This window comes from Bubalus bubalis, chromosome 6 (assembly GCF_019923935.1).
Source record: "Bubalus bubalis isolate 160015118507 breed Murrah chromosome 6, NDDB_SH_1, whole genome shotgun sequence".
In the NCBI taxonomy this organism is placed as follows: Eukaryota; Metazoa; Chordata; class Mammalia; order Artiodactyla; family Bovidae; genus Bubalus; species Bubalus bubalis.
In genome coordinates, this window is record NC_059162.1 from 68,930,811 (window position 1) to 68,944,208 (window position 13,398).

Consider the following 13,398-nt stretch of genomic DNA (forward strand, 5'->3'; position numbering starts at 1 on the left):
TTTTTTAATTGTAACTTGAAATAATCATCAATATAAAAGTCTAAAATACTGATAGTTTCCAACCAATTTCTGATTAGCAAGCTGTGGTATGTACTTAGAAGTCATTAGAGTTAAAACTATGGGTTAAAACCCTATGTTATCTATGCTAAAAGTGGGAAAGATTTTAGAAATGGTTTAGCTTAATTCCTTTTGAAGGTGAGTAAACTTAGGCTTGGACTTGCCAGGCTCAGAGGTAAAGAATCCACCTGCCAAACAGAAGACTTGGGTTCCATCCCTGGGTAGGGAAGATCCCCTGGAGAAGGAAATGGCAACCCACTCCAGTTTCTTGCCTGAAGAATCCCCATGGACAGAGGAGCCTGGTGGGCTACAGTCCATGTGATTACAAAGAGTTGAACACGACTTAGCGACTAAATAGCAGCAGCAACAGCAGCAGCAAATTTAGGCTCAGGGAGGTTAAAATTACTTTTCCAAAGTTACTCAGTCAGAACTTGAGCAAGCTTGGATTGAAATTCAGATCCGACTTTTAGTCCAATGTGGCTTTTCACCACATGCTCTGAAATTGGCTGTATTGTCTATGGATAATGTGGCAGATGGAGCAACAGAGGTCTTCCATTTATGACCTGGAATTAGAATATTATTTTGAGTCAGAGTGTGCACACAATGTGCAATTCCTTCAAACTCAGTGTTAACAGAAGACAGGTGCTTTCACTTATCTTCAATTCAGTTCAGTTCAGTTGCTTAGTGGTGTCCAACTCTTTGTGACCCCATGGACTTCAGCCCACCAGGCCTCCCTGTCCATCACCAACTCCCGGAGTTTACTCAAACTCATGTCCATTGAGTCAGTGATGCTATCCAACCATCTTATCCTCCATCGTCCCCTTTTCCTCCTGCCTTCAATCTTTCCCAACAACAGGATCTTTTCTAATGAGTCAGTTCTTTGCATCAGGTGGACAAAGTATTGGAGTTTCAGCTTCAGCATCAGTCTTTCCAATGAATATTTAGGACTGATCTCCTTTAGGATGGATTGGTTGGATTTCCTTGCAGTCCAAGGGACTCTCAAGAGTCTTCTCCAACTCCACAGTTCAAAAGCATCAATTCTTCTGTGCTCAGCTTTCTTTATAGTCCAACTCTCACATCCATACACGACTACCAGAAAAACCATAGCTTTGACTAGATGGGCCTTTGTTGGCAAAGTAATGTCTTTGCTTTTTAATAAGGTGTCTAGGTTGGTCGTAACTTGTCTTCCAAGGAGTAAGCGTCTTTTAATTTCATGGCTGCAATCACCATCTGCAGTGATTTGGGAGCCCCCCAAAATAAAGTCTGACACTGTTTCCACTGTTTCCCCATCTATTTGCCATGAAGTGACGGGACCAGATGCCATGATCTTCGTTTTCTGAATGTTGAGCTTTAAGCCAACTTTTTCACTCTCCTCTTTCACTTTCATCAAGAAGCTCTTTAGTTCTTCTTTACTTTCTGCCATAAGGGTGGTGTCATCTGCATATCTGATGTTAGTGATATTTCTCCCAGCAATCTTGATCCCAGCTTGTGCTTCTTCCAGCCCAGCGTTTCTCATGATGTACTCTGCATAGAAGTTAAATAAGCAGGGTGACAATATACAGCCTTGACGTACTCCTTTCCCTATTTGGAATCCGTTTGTTGTTCCATGTCCAGTTCTAACTGTTGCTTATTGACCTGCATACAGATTTCTCAGGAGGCAGGTCAGGTGGTCTGGTATTCCCATCTCTTTCAGAATTTTCCACAGTTTATTGTGATCCACACAGTCAAAGGCTTTGGCATAGTCAATAAAGCAGAAGTAGATGTTTTTCTGGAACTCTCCTGCCTTTTCAGTGATCCAACAGATGTTGGCAATTTGAGCTCTTGTTTCTCTGCCTTTTCTAAATCCAGCCTGAACATCTGAAAGTTCACGGTTCTCATACCACTGAAGCCTGGCTTGGAGAATTTTGAGCATTACTTTGCTAGCGTGTGAGATGAGTGCAATTGTGCAGTAGTTTGAGCATTCTTTGGCATTGCCTTTCTTTGGGATTGGAATGAAAACTGACCTTTTCCAGTCCTGTGGCCACTGCTGAGTTTTCCAAATTTGCTGACATATTGAGTGCAGCACTTTCACAGCATCATCTTTCAGGATTTGAAATAGCTCAACTGGAATTCCATCATTTCCACTAGCTTTGTTTGTAATGATGCTTCCTGAGGCCCATTGACTTAGCATTCCTGGATTTCTGGCTCTAGGTGAGTGATCACACCACCATGATTATCTGGGTCGTGAAGATCTTTTTTGTATAGTTCTGTGTATTCTTGCCACCTCTTCTTAATATCTTCTGGTTCTGTTAGATCCATACCATTTCTTTCCTTTATTGTGCCCATCTTTGCATGAAAATTTCCCTTAGTATCTCTAATTTTTTTTGAAGAGATCTCTAGTCTTTCCCATTTTATTGTTTTCCTCTGTTTCTTTGCATTGATCACTGATGAAGGCTTTCTTTTCTCTCCTTGCTATTCTTTGAAACTCTGCATTCAAATGGGTATATCTTTCCTTTTCTCCTTTGCCTTTTGCTGCTGTTGTTTTCATAGCTGTTGGTAAGGCCTCCTCAGACAACCATTTTGCCTTTTTGCATTTCTTTTTCTTGGGAATGGCCTTGATCACTTCCTCCTGTACAATGTCATGGACTTCTCTTACTCATGCCTTAAGCCTCAACTTGAAACTGTGCCTGACAGACCTCCTTGTCAATACTTACATGTTCTTATACCTCTTTGGGGTTTCACTTGCTATAGCATCAATCAAATTGTATTTTAATTGCATGTATACTTGTCTTTCTTCCTTGTTGTTTTTTAGTCATTAACTCACATCTGACCCTTTTGTGACACCATGGACTGTAGCCCTCCAGGCTGCTCTGTTTGAGGGATTTCCCAGGCAAGAATACTGGAGTGAATAGCCATTCCCTTCCCTAGGGGATCTTCCTGACCCAGAAATAGAACCCATGTCTCCTGCATTGGCTGGCAAATTCTTTACCACTGAGCCACCTTGGAAGCCCCTTTCTTCCCTGCTGCTGCTGCTGCTGCTGCTAAGTCGCTTCAGTCGTGTGCGACTCTGTGCGACCCCATGGACTGCAGCCTACCAGGCTTCTCCGTCCATGGGATTCTCCAGGCAAGAACACTGGAGTGGGTTGCCATTTCCTTCTCCAATGCATGAAAGTGGAAAGTGAAAGTTTAAGTCGCTCAGTCGTGTCTGACCCTTAGTGACCCCATGGACTGCAGCCTACCAGGCTCTTCCATCCATGGGATTTGGGATGCTGGAGTGGGGTGCCATTGCCTTCTCCCCCTTTCTTCCCTACTAGACTGTAAATAGCATGTGTTGTTCACAGGTGTACCTTTGATGGCAATTAGCACAGTGCCTTGCTCACACTTAGTGTTCCACAATTATCTCTTGAGAAAGTAAAGGAATAATTATTATATAACTTAAGAAAGGAATACATTATGGAGTAGGTATAGGGATTGGATATCTTACTGTGGAACATGCAGCCTCATATGTCAGTTTAGTTTCCTATCATGCCTGATCATGTGTTCACAGAATGAATTTTCTTAACATTTTTAACATTATCTTTCCAGAGGCTACCCCTTCTGTTTTTCCTGGGCTTTGAGACAAGATATCTGTGTTCAGTTTGTTACTGAGAACTCTGCCTCTCTGTATACCAGTGCTGAATCAAATCTCAGAGACAGTTTTGGGTGAAGTAGAAAAGGATAGTTTTATTACTTTGTCAGGGAAGAGGGAGAATGCAGCTGACTCCTGCTTCTAAAAACTAAGTGTTCCAATTCAGAGGATTTGATGAGGGGTTTTATAGCAATGATTCAAAGCTGGGGTCTCTGACAAGACTAAGGTGTGAGCAGGGTTTGCAGCCCTTAATCTGACTCAGGTGGTTGGTCTAATCTTGAGGAGTTTCTCTGGTCCCTGTAATCTTGCCCCAGGTTTTGGTTGCTTCTCCCTTGATTAGCAATTCTTTGAAATCTGCCTTCTGGAACTCGGGAAGGTTTGGAGGCTGGAGTCTTGCCTACAAGAAATGGAGAACAGGAAGGCCTCTGTACCTGAGAGCCCCACAGAATCCTGCTTGGTTTCAGAATCCCAACTCTGTGATCCTGGGCAAGTTACTTAAACTTTCTGCACTTCACTTTCTTTATCTGAGAATCGGAGACAATATCTTATGATACAGATAAAAGTAAGTACCTTACAGGACTATTGTGAGGGTTAAATAACAGAACAAATGACAAAGTATCAATATATAGCATCGTGTGTGTAGCAGGTATTGAATAAATGCTTATTTCAGTGTCCTTTCTCTTTTCCTTCTTCACTTTACCCTTTCTTCCTCCCCTCGTTCCTTGCTTCCTTTTGTCCTCCTTTGTCTTTTCTGGAAATGAGAACTATAGACAACTAGAAGCATGGTCCAAGCTAGCTTTTTCTTACAGCAAGTGTGCTCTACCCTGTAACTTATCCTCACCCTCAAGCTTGCCTCCAGATCAGCCTCTGTTTTCTCATACTTCTTTTTCTCTGCCACATTCATATCTATAGCTGACAAAGTTTACCTTCTGTTTCCCCCATTGGCTTGCCTGAAATCCAGTTATTCTTCTGTCGTATGCCTGATGGTTAACATGTGTTCTGTACAAGGCAGCGGAAAAAAGAGTGGTTGTGGACTGGGAAATCTGGAAGTACCCAAGGTACTAAAAACAAGAGTGTGCTGGTTGCAGATGGTTCTAGGAACAGAGTCTTTGGAATGACATTCAGGGCTTATTTAAAAAGAAGGGGGAAGGTCACGGTTGTTTATTTTTCTTGCTCCTGACTGTTAAGGATGCTGTTTCATTATCTTCCCATCAGGTTATGTTGCAAATTGCTTCTAACCAAGATTAAAATTAATATTTAAACAGGCCTAGTCCGACAAAGAAGAGCTGAGCCAAGTAACTGAATGCAGGGAAATGATAAAGATGAGTTAAATCATTATCAAAACAACATCTAAAAGACAGAGTTCTCCTGCCACAGGCAGTCCTGCTGAAGCACAGAAAGTGAGCTATCAAGAGCAATTAGTGGTTGAATAGCTACTGGTCAGGTTCAGATTAGATGAATGGATCAGCTGGCCCAGAATTAAGAATGTCTTCAACAGTGTTTGGTTCAGAGTGAGACTATTTTATTTCTAAACTAACTAGCTGTGTGACCTGCAGCCCCAGGTTGCAGAATGCTATACTTGTAAATTGTTGGCAGTTGATATTCTTTCTTTGGTTTTAGGTCAAACTTTTATTTAGGAAGCTGGTGGAAGAATTTAGGACCCGTACTCGATTAGCTCACTTGGATTCCTCTAATGCTGAGTTTCTCAATGTAGTCACTTGACATTTTGGATTGGATATTTCTTTGTTATGGAGATTGTCCTGGGCATTGTAGGTTGTTTAGCAGCATCCCCAGTAAATGCTTAGTAGGACCCTCTCCAGTTGTGACTGACAAAAATGTCTCCTAACATAGCCAGATGTCTTCTGGACATACTTCCTCCCTGCTTTTGAGAACCACGGTTCTGATGGAGACATGAAAGGGAGATGGTTGTCTCTATATCTTTAGACTTTCCTATGAAAGTCCGTGGAGTTACCATGAGAGTCAGAAAAAAAAACAAAGTTTTTTTTTGCTGTTGTTTAGTTGCTAAGTCATGCCCAACTCTTTGCAACCTTGTGGACTAGAGCCCACAAAGCTCCTCTGTTCATGAGATTTCCCAGGAAAGAATACTGGAGGGGGTTGCCCGTTTCCTTCTTTAGGGGATCTTCCCACCTAGGGATCAAACCTGCATCTCTTGCATTGTCCAGTGGATTCTTTAACACTGAGCCATGAGGGAAGCACATAACAAAATTTACTCTGTCCAAACTGAGGTTTCAAGCATTCATTAATTGTTTTGTTGAATGCTTACCAGCACCGTGCTAGGCTCTGTGGGTATGTAGATAAGTATGACTTGATCTCTTACTTTCAGGGTGCTTCAGTTCAATTCAGTTCAGTCGCTTAGTTGTGTCTGACTCTTTGTGACCCCACAGACTGCAGCACACTTGGCCTCCCTGTCTATCACCAACTCCCGGAGTTTACTCAAACTCATGTCCATTGAGTTGGATAGTGATGCTATCCAATTATCTCATCCTCCATCATCCCCTCCTCCTCCCACCTTCAGTCTTTCCCAGCATCAGAATCTTTTGCAGTGAGTCAGTTCTTTGCATCAGGTGGCCAATGTATTGGAGTTTCAGCTTCAGCATCAGTTCTTCCAATGAATATTCAGGACTGATTTCCTTTAGGATGGACTGGTTGGATCTCTTTGATGTCTAAGGGACTCTCAAGAGTCTTCTCCAACACCACAGTTCAAAAGCATCAATTCTTCGGCGCTCAGCTTTCTTCACAGTCCAACTCTTACATCCATACATGACTACTGGAAAAGCCATAGCTTTGACTAAATGGACCTTTGTTGGCAAAGTAATGTCTTTGCTTTTTAATAAGCTGTCTAGGTTGGTCATAACTTGTCTTCCAAGGAGTAAGCGTCTTTTAATTTCATGGCTACAATCACCATCTGCAATGATTTTGGAGCCTCCCATAATAAAGTCTGTCACTGTTTCCACTGTTTCCCCATCTATTTGCCATGAAGTGACAGGACCAGATGCCATGATCTTAGTTTTCTGAATGTTGAATTTTAAGCCAACTTTTTCACTCTCCTCTTTCACTTTCATCAAGAGATTCTTTAGTTCTTCTTCACTTTCTGCCATAAGTGTGGTGTCTTCTGCATATCTGAGGTTATTTCTCTCAGCAATCTTGATTCCAGCTAGTGATTCTTCTGGTCCAGCATTTCTCATGATGGACTCTGCATATAAGTTAAATAAGCAGGGTGACAATATACAGCCTTGATGTACTCGTTTCCCTATTTGGAACCAATCTGTTGCTCCAGTTCTTACTGTTGCTTCCTGACCTGCATACAGATTTCTCAGGAGGCAGGTCAGGTGGTCTGATATTCCCATCTCTTGAAGAATTTTCCAGTTTGTTGTGATCCACACATTCAAAGGCTTTGGCATAGTTAATGAAGCAGAAATAGATGTTTTTCTGGAACTCTCTTGCTTTTTTGATGATCCAACAGATTTTGGCAATTTGATCTCTGGTTTCTCTGGCTTTTCTAAAACCAGCTTGAACATCTGGAAGTTCTAGGTGCTTGCTTTCTACTAAAGGGAGGAAGTAACGCCTTACCAGTTCATTTCCATACAAAGCTGTTAAGTGCAGTGATACATCTCAAGTCAATATAAGGTATAATGGGACTACACATTCCCATACCTGCTTCTCTCAGGGGCACGGTATCAGTTAAGGCTTCATTGAGTACCATATGAGACTGTATTTAAAGTCATCCAACAAAATTGATCTTGCTGCTGCTGTTGCTAAGTCGCTTCAGTCATGTCCAACTCTGTGCAACCCCATAGATGGCAGCCTACCAGGCTCCCCCGTCCCTGGGATTCTCCAGGCAAGAACATTGGAGTGTGTTGCCATTTCCTTCTCCAATGCATGAAAGTGAAAAGTGAAAGTGAAGTCGCTCAGTCATGTCCGACTCCTAGCGACCCCATGGACTGCAGCCCACCAGGCCCCTCCATCCATGGGATTTTCCAGGCAAGAGTTCTGGAGTGGGGTGCCATTGCCTTCTCCAAAAATTGATCTTACTGACATCTAAACTCTAAAATTTTGGTACTGTATTTTTTGCCTATTGTTTGCTCATATATATATATATATATATATATATATATATACACACACACACACACACACCTATATATATATATATATATATATACACCTATATATATAATTTAAAAAATATCAGTATTCACTTGCCAGTGCAGGAGACACAAGAGATGTGGGTTTGATCACTGGGTCGGGAAGATCCCCTGGAGAAGGAAATGGCAACCCACTCTAGTATTCTTGCGTGGATAATTCCATGGACAGAGGAGTCTGGCAGGCTTCAGTCCTTGGAGTTACAAAGAGTTGGATACAACTGAGTGACTGATCATCAAACATGCACAGTGTTTCTCTAATCTAGTGGTTTTATCCTTGGAGCAGCAGCAGGGCATTACCTGGGAACTTGTTAGAAATACAAATTCTTAGTCTCTATTTCAGACCTTCAGTTCAGTTCAGTTGCTCAGTCGTGTCCGACTTTTTGTGACCCCATGAATCACAGCACACCAGGCCTCCCTGTCCATCACCAACTCCTGGAGTTTACCCAAACTCATGTCCATTGAGTCGGTGATGCCATCCAGCCATCTCATCCTCTGTCATCCCCTTCTCCTCCTGCCCCCAAAAGACCCTCCCAGCATCAGGGTCTTTTCCAATGAGTCAAATTCTTTGCATGAGGTGGCCAAAATATTGGAGTTTCAGCTTCAGCATTAGTCCTTCCAATGAACAGCCAGGACTGATCTCCTTTAGGATGGACTGGTTGGATCTCCTTTCAGCCCAAGGGACTCGCAAGAGTCTTCTCCAACACCACAGTTCAAAAGCATCAATTCTTTGGCGCTCAGCCTTCTTCACAGTCCAACTCTCACATCCATACATGACCACAGGAAAAACCATAGCCTTGACTAGACGGACCTTTGTTGGCAAAGTAATGTCTCTGCTTTTTAATGTGCTATCTATGTTGGTCATAACTTTCCTTCCAAGGAGTAGGCGTCTTTTAATTTCATGGCTGCAATCACCATCTGCAGTGATTTGGGAGCCCAAAAACATAAAGTCTGACACTGTTTCCACTGTTTCCCCATCTATTTGCCATGAAGTGATGGGACCAGATGCCATGATCTTAGTTTTCTGAATGTTGAGCTTTAAGCCAACTTTTTCAATCTCCTCTTTCACTTTCATCAAGAGGCTTTTGAGTTCCTCTTCACTTTCTGCCATAAGGGTGGTGTCATCTGCATATCTGAGGTTAGTGATATTTCTCCCGGCAATCTTGCTTCCAGCTTGTGCCTCTTCCAGCCCAGTGTTTCTCATGATGTACTCTGCATAGAAGTTAAATAAGCAGGGTGACAATATACAGCCTTGACATACTCCTTTTCCTATTTGGAACCAGTCTGTAGTTCCATGTCCAGTTCTCTTACTGCTGCTTCCTGACCTGCATACAGGTTTCTCAAGAGGCAGGTCAGGTGGTCTGGTATTCCCATCTCTTTCAGAATTTTCCACAGTTTATTGTGATCCACACAGTCAAAGGCTTTGGCATAGTCAATAAAGCAGAAATAGATGTTTTTCTGGAACTCTCTTGCTCTTTCGATGATCCAGCTGAATTAAAATTCTGGGGATAGGGCCCAGCAATTTGTTTTTACTATTTTTTCCTACCCCTCATTAAAATCATGCCGAAGTTTGAGAACCACCACTTTAATAATTAATTGATTACAGTATTTCTTAAATGCTCCTTATGAAATAATTTTCATAAATATATATAATATTTAAAAAGGAGAATATAATCTGTATTTTGTTATTCAGTGGCTAGGTCGTATCTGACTCTTTGTGACTCCATGGACTGCAGCACACCAGACTTCTCTGTCCTCAACTATCTCCCAGAGTTTGCTCAAACTCATGTCATCTGGTCGGTGATGCCATCCAACCATCTCATCCTCTTTTGTCCCCTTCTCCTCTTGCCCTCAATCTTTCCCAGCATCAGGTTCTTTTCCAGTGAGTGGGGTTCTTCATATCAGGTGGTCAACATATTGGAGCTTCAGCTTCAACATCAGTCTTTCAGTGAATATTCAGGACTGATTTCCTTTAGGATTGACTGGTTTGATATCCTTGCAGTCCAAGGGACTCTCAAGAGTCTTCTGCACCACAATTTGAAAACATCAATTCTTCCGCACTCAGCCTTCTTTATGGCCCAACTCTCACATCTTTACATGACTACTGGAAATACCATAACTTTGGATAATCTACATACCTATTTGAATTAAGCATGTTCTCATTATCTGTGTACATGATCTCATTTAATCCTTAAGAGGTATCTTAGTGGTTCTCAGTCCTGGGTTAGCTTCTAAATACCTGTGAATCTTAAGTGCAGCTCTAAGGATTGAGGCAAAAAGGCGTTTAATGACGCTTAAATACCTATTGAATCAGAAACCACAGTGTTTCTAATATGTACTGTGAACGAGAATCACTTAAGGTAGATATTTGTATATTTTACATACATGACTAGGCGTTCTCACATAGAAAGAGGCTGAACAAATATTTCATTATTTGCTCGGCAAATAGTTATTGACACTGAATGATTACCAAGGCTGTCTGACTTCAAGGACTGTGTTCCTAATCATTTAGGTGAATTCTATTTATGGGAATCTATCAGAAAAAAATGCTTTTTTAAAGTGAGAGAAAGCTAATATTTGCAAAGTGATTTATAGTCCCTTTACAAAGAATGACAACTTCACTATGTTATTATCATTGCTATTTTACAAATTAGGAACCCAAGGATAAGTAAGATTAAGTGATTTGCCAAAAACTACTTAGCCAGCGAGACCTAGGGCCATGATGTGAATCTAGGTTTTATGACTCTGGTCTTAGCTTTTTCCCATGACTTATATTAACCATATATTTACAGTTAACTGTATATTTATGAACAGAATTAGGATAATGAAGGTAGTTATGTGACATCATAGGATTAATTATCTTCCTAATAATTAAATTTATTTAAAAATTGTGAAAAAATAAAACTAACATAATATCTGTGGTTGCATTTTATTTTCTTAAGTCTTAAAGAGTCAACAAATTATCCATCTTATAGAAATGAGGACTCTAGCTTTTCCATTAAGTAATAAATATACTGATAGTTGTCTAATTCATTCCTAACTGAGAATACATTGACTGATATTATTATGATACAGGATTTATATTCTGGTGTGATATGGTACTTGGACTAGTTTGCTAGTAGGGTGACTGAAGCAGATGGATTTATTTACACCAGGAAGAATGCAATTAGCATAATGTGCTGCTCTGGCTGTCATAACCCTTCTGATTACCTTTGCTTATGCCCTTTCCATCTAGGCTGGACCACAGGCAAAGCTCAATAAAATAACAGTTTCATTCTAAAGAGACAGAGCCATTAGGGTAAGGGGCTTCAGCTCTTTATTTTGGATTTCTCCTTTAGGGTAGTTGGATGACAATTCAGAAAGACAAATTCTCATTAAAATAGCTTAATTCACGTTACGTCTGTAACAGTATATGGGATCAAGGATGTCTTGTCTTAAAACTGGAGACCTCAAAGCTTAGGACATTGGGTGACAATTACGTCCACGCTTCAAAGATAGGAGCTAGACGTAGCTCCACAGGTTTACTGTAAGTTGGTCAGGTCACCAGTGCTGTCATCTGCTTCTCATCTATTTAGAAGAGATTCAATTAAGATTTTTTGAAAGAAGTTCATAGGAGTAGACAACAGTGTGGCTTTTCTTTGTTTCCTTTTACAGGGAGGGAAAAGAGGTGCTCCCCTTACTCTCAAATCAAGTCTTGGGGAGCTCACGAGTACTGCTTATAAAAGTTAGAGTTGTTTATGAAATGGCAAATTGGCATCTCAGCCCATGGCCAGTTGCTTGCAAAAATTTTAGAATTTTAGAATCTAGTGGTCTTTTTCCATGCCTCTCCCCAGGCCAATATGAGCATTTTCTTGAGAGAACCTGATGGGCTGACCCCCCTAATTTGGAGCAAAGTGTGATAATAACCCGTCTCTGCTGCTCCTCTGGGGAAAATTGACAAAAAAACCCCCAGAGGCGTAGACGTGCCTTTGACTGCAGAGCAAGGAAGGGAGGGGTCAGCAGTTTGTCAGGCTGCACTTTCATTGTAATTCCTTGGAACCACAGGGACCCTATCCAAGAGGGCTGTCTACTAGAGCAAACCTGAGAGCCAGTGGTGATGATTATAATGGTGGGTTGAAGAGTTCTTTGTCAATTGCAGGAAACATACAGATGATAGGACCTTACTGAAGGTCTCCTCCCAATCCACAGACGTGTCTTGTGAGATCTAGTATTTGGAAGCCTACATATAGAGTGCATTTAATAGTCAAATGAGAATTATAAACAAGATATATATATATATATATATATATATATATATATATATATTATCCCTGCCATTTCCTAGGATCCAGAAATGCAAAGGGCAAATATGGGGGTGGGGAGGGAAGGAAGAAGCATAAAAGAACAAAGCGGAGCCTTCCTCCTTATCTTCTCACTGTTTCTCTTCTTCCCACACACCAGGAGTCATTCCTGAGGTGGCTTGAGGGGAGAAGCTCTAAATCAAATGTAAGATTAACGCTTTGATTTAGACAAGACTTAACTTTTTAATACCTGATGGCAAAACTGTTGTGAAAAGAAATCTGAAACAGATGCTGTCAAGGATAGAGGAGGGGAGACCTGACAGAATGTTTCATGCAGTGATAGGAGAAAAATGAGGCTCTTTTCTGATTGTTACTGAGTCCAATTCATGTGGTAATGAATAATGAAGGTCACTGTTTCTTTAACAGATAAACTGTAGGGAAAAGAAAAAGAAGCAGATTCTGCTTTCTGAATTGTAAACAATTAGAAAACTACAAAAATGTTTCTTTGACTGAGAGGCTAAATTAGATAATTTTTATGATACTTTCAAACTTGAAAAGTCTATAGTGTTTTGGGGTGTTTGTGTGTGTGTGTGTGTGTGTGTGTGACTTTTTAGTAAGTTGTGGACAAGAATAATTTGTCAGCTCTCAGTATGCTTTTGTACATAACTGGGGCTCAAAGATTATTTTTGGAATACTGTCTACCTTTCCCACACTACTGTATCCCATATATATCATTTTTATAAGTTTATTATAGAAGAGTTTCATTATAATTCTGAACTTACATTCTTCACTGCTGACAATGCAGCTTTTAAATCATTGGTCCTAATAGTGGTATTAACTCACAGCATTTTTATTATTTTGTGCCAATAGACCAAGCCTTTTGAATGTAGGCCAGTTCAGTTAAGTAGCTACATTTCTTTAAAGCCAAGATACACCTTGGAACAATTTTAACAGATAGACCCCAAATTAAAAAAGCTTTGGTTTTGTAAAAAGCTCAGTTATATATTATAATATAAATGCTAGATCTCCTGCCATTTCTGTTTATTTAATTTTAAAAAATCTTATATTGGAGTACAGTTGATTTACAATGTTGTGTTAGTTTCAGGTGTACAGCAAAGTGAGTTCTCCCACCATCTTTAAAAATTAATTAAAAAAAATTGGCATATAATTGCTTTACAATGCTGTTAGTTTCTACCGTACAACACCATGAATCAGCTATAAGTATACATATATTCCCTCCTTAAGTCCTCCTTCCACCACCCCCCCATCCTGCCCCTCTAGGTCCTCTCAG

At 40.6% G+C, this 13,398-nt stretch overlaps 1 protein-coding gene across 3 annotated transcripts in view; it reads left to right on the forward strand.

Annotated features, from left to right (window-relative positions):
- SLC44A5 (solute carrier family 44 member 5) overlaps positions 1-13,398 on the forward strand; it is a 423,585-nt gene that overhangs the window by 19,539 nt on the left and 390,648 nt on the right. For 2 of the 3 annotated variants that reach the window (XM_044944837.2, XM_044944838.2), the window contains exon 1: positions 3,971-4,226. The exons of the other annotated variant lie outside the window; for it this stretch is intronic. The gene's annotated coding sequence lies outside the window, so the exon portion shown is untranslated. Of the gene's footprint in view, positions 1-3,970; positions 4,227-13,398 lie in introns of those variants that run through there. 3 annotated transcript variants of the gene reach the window in all.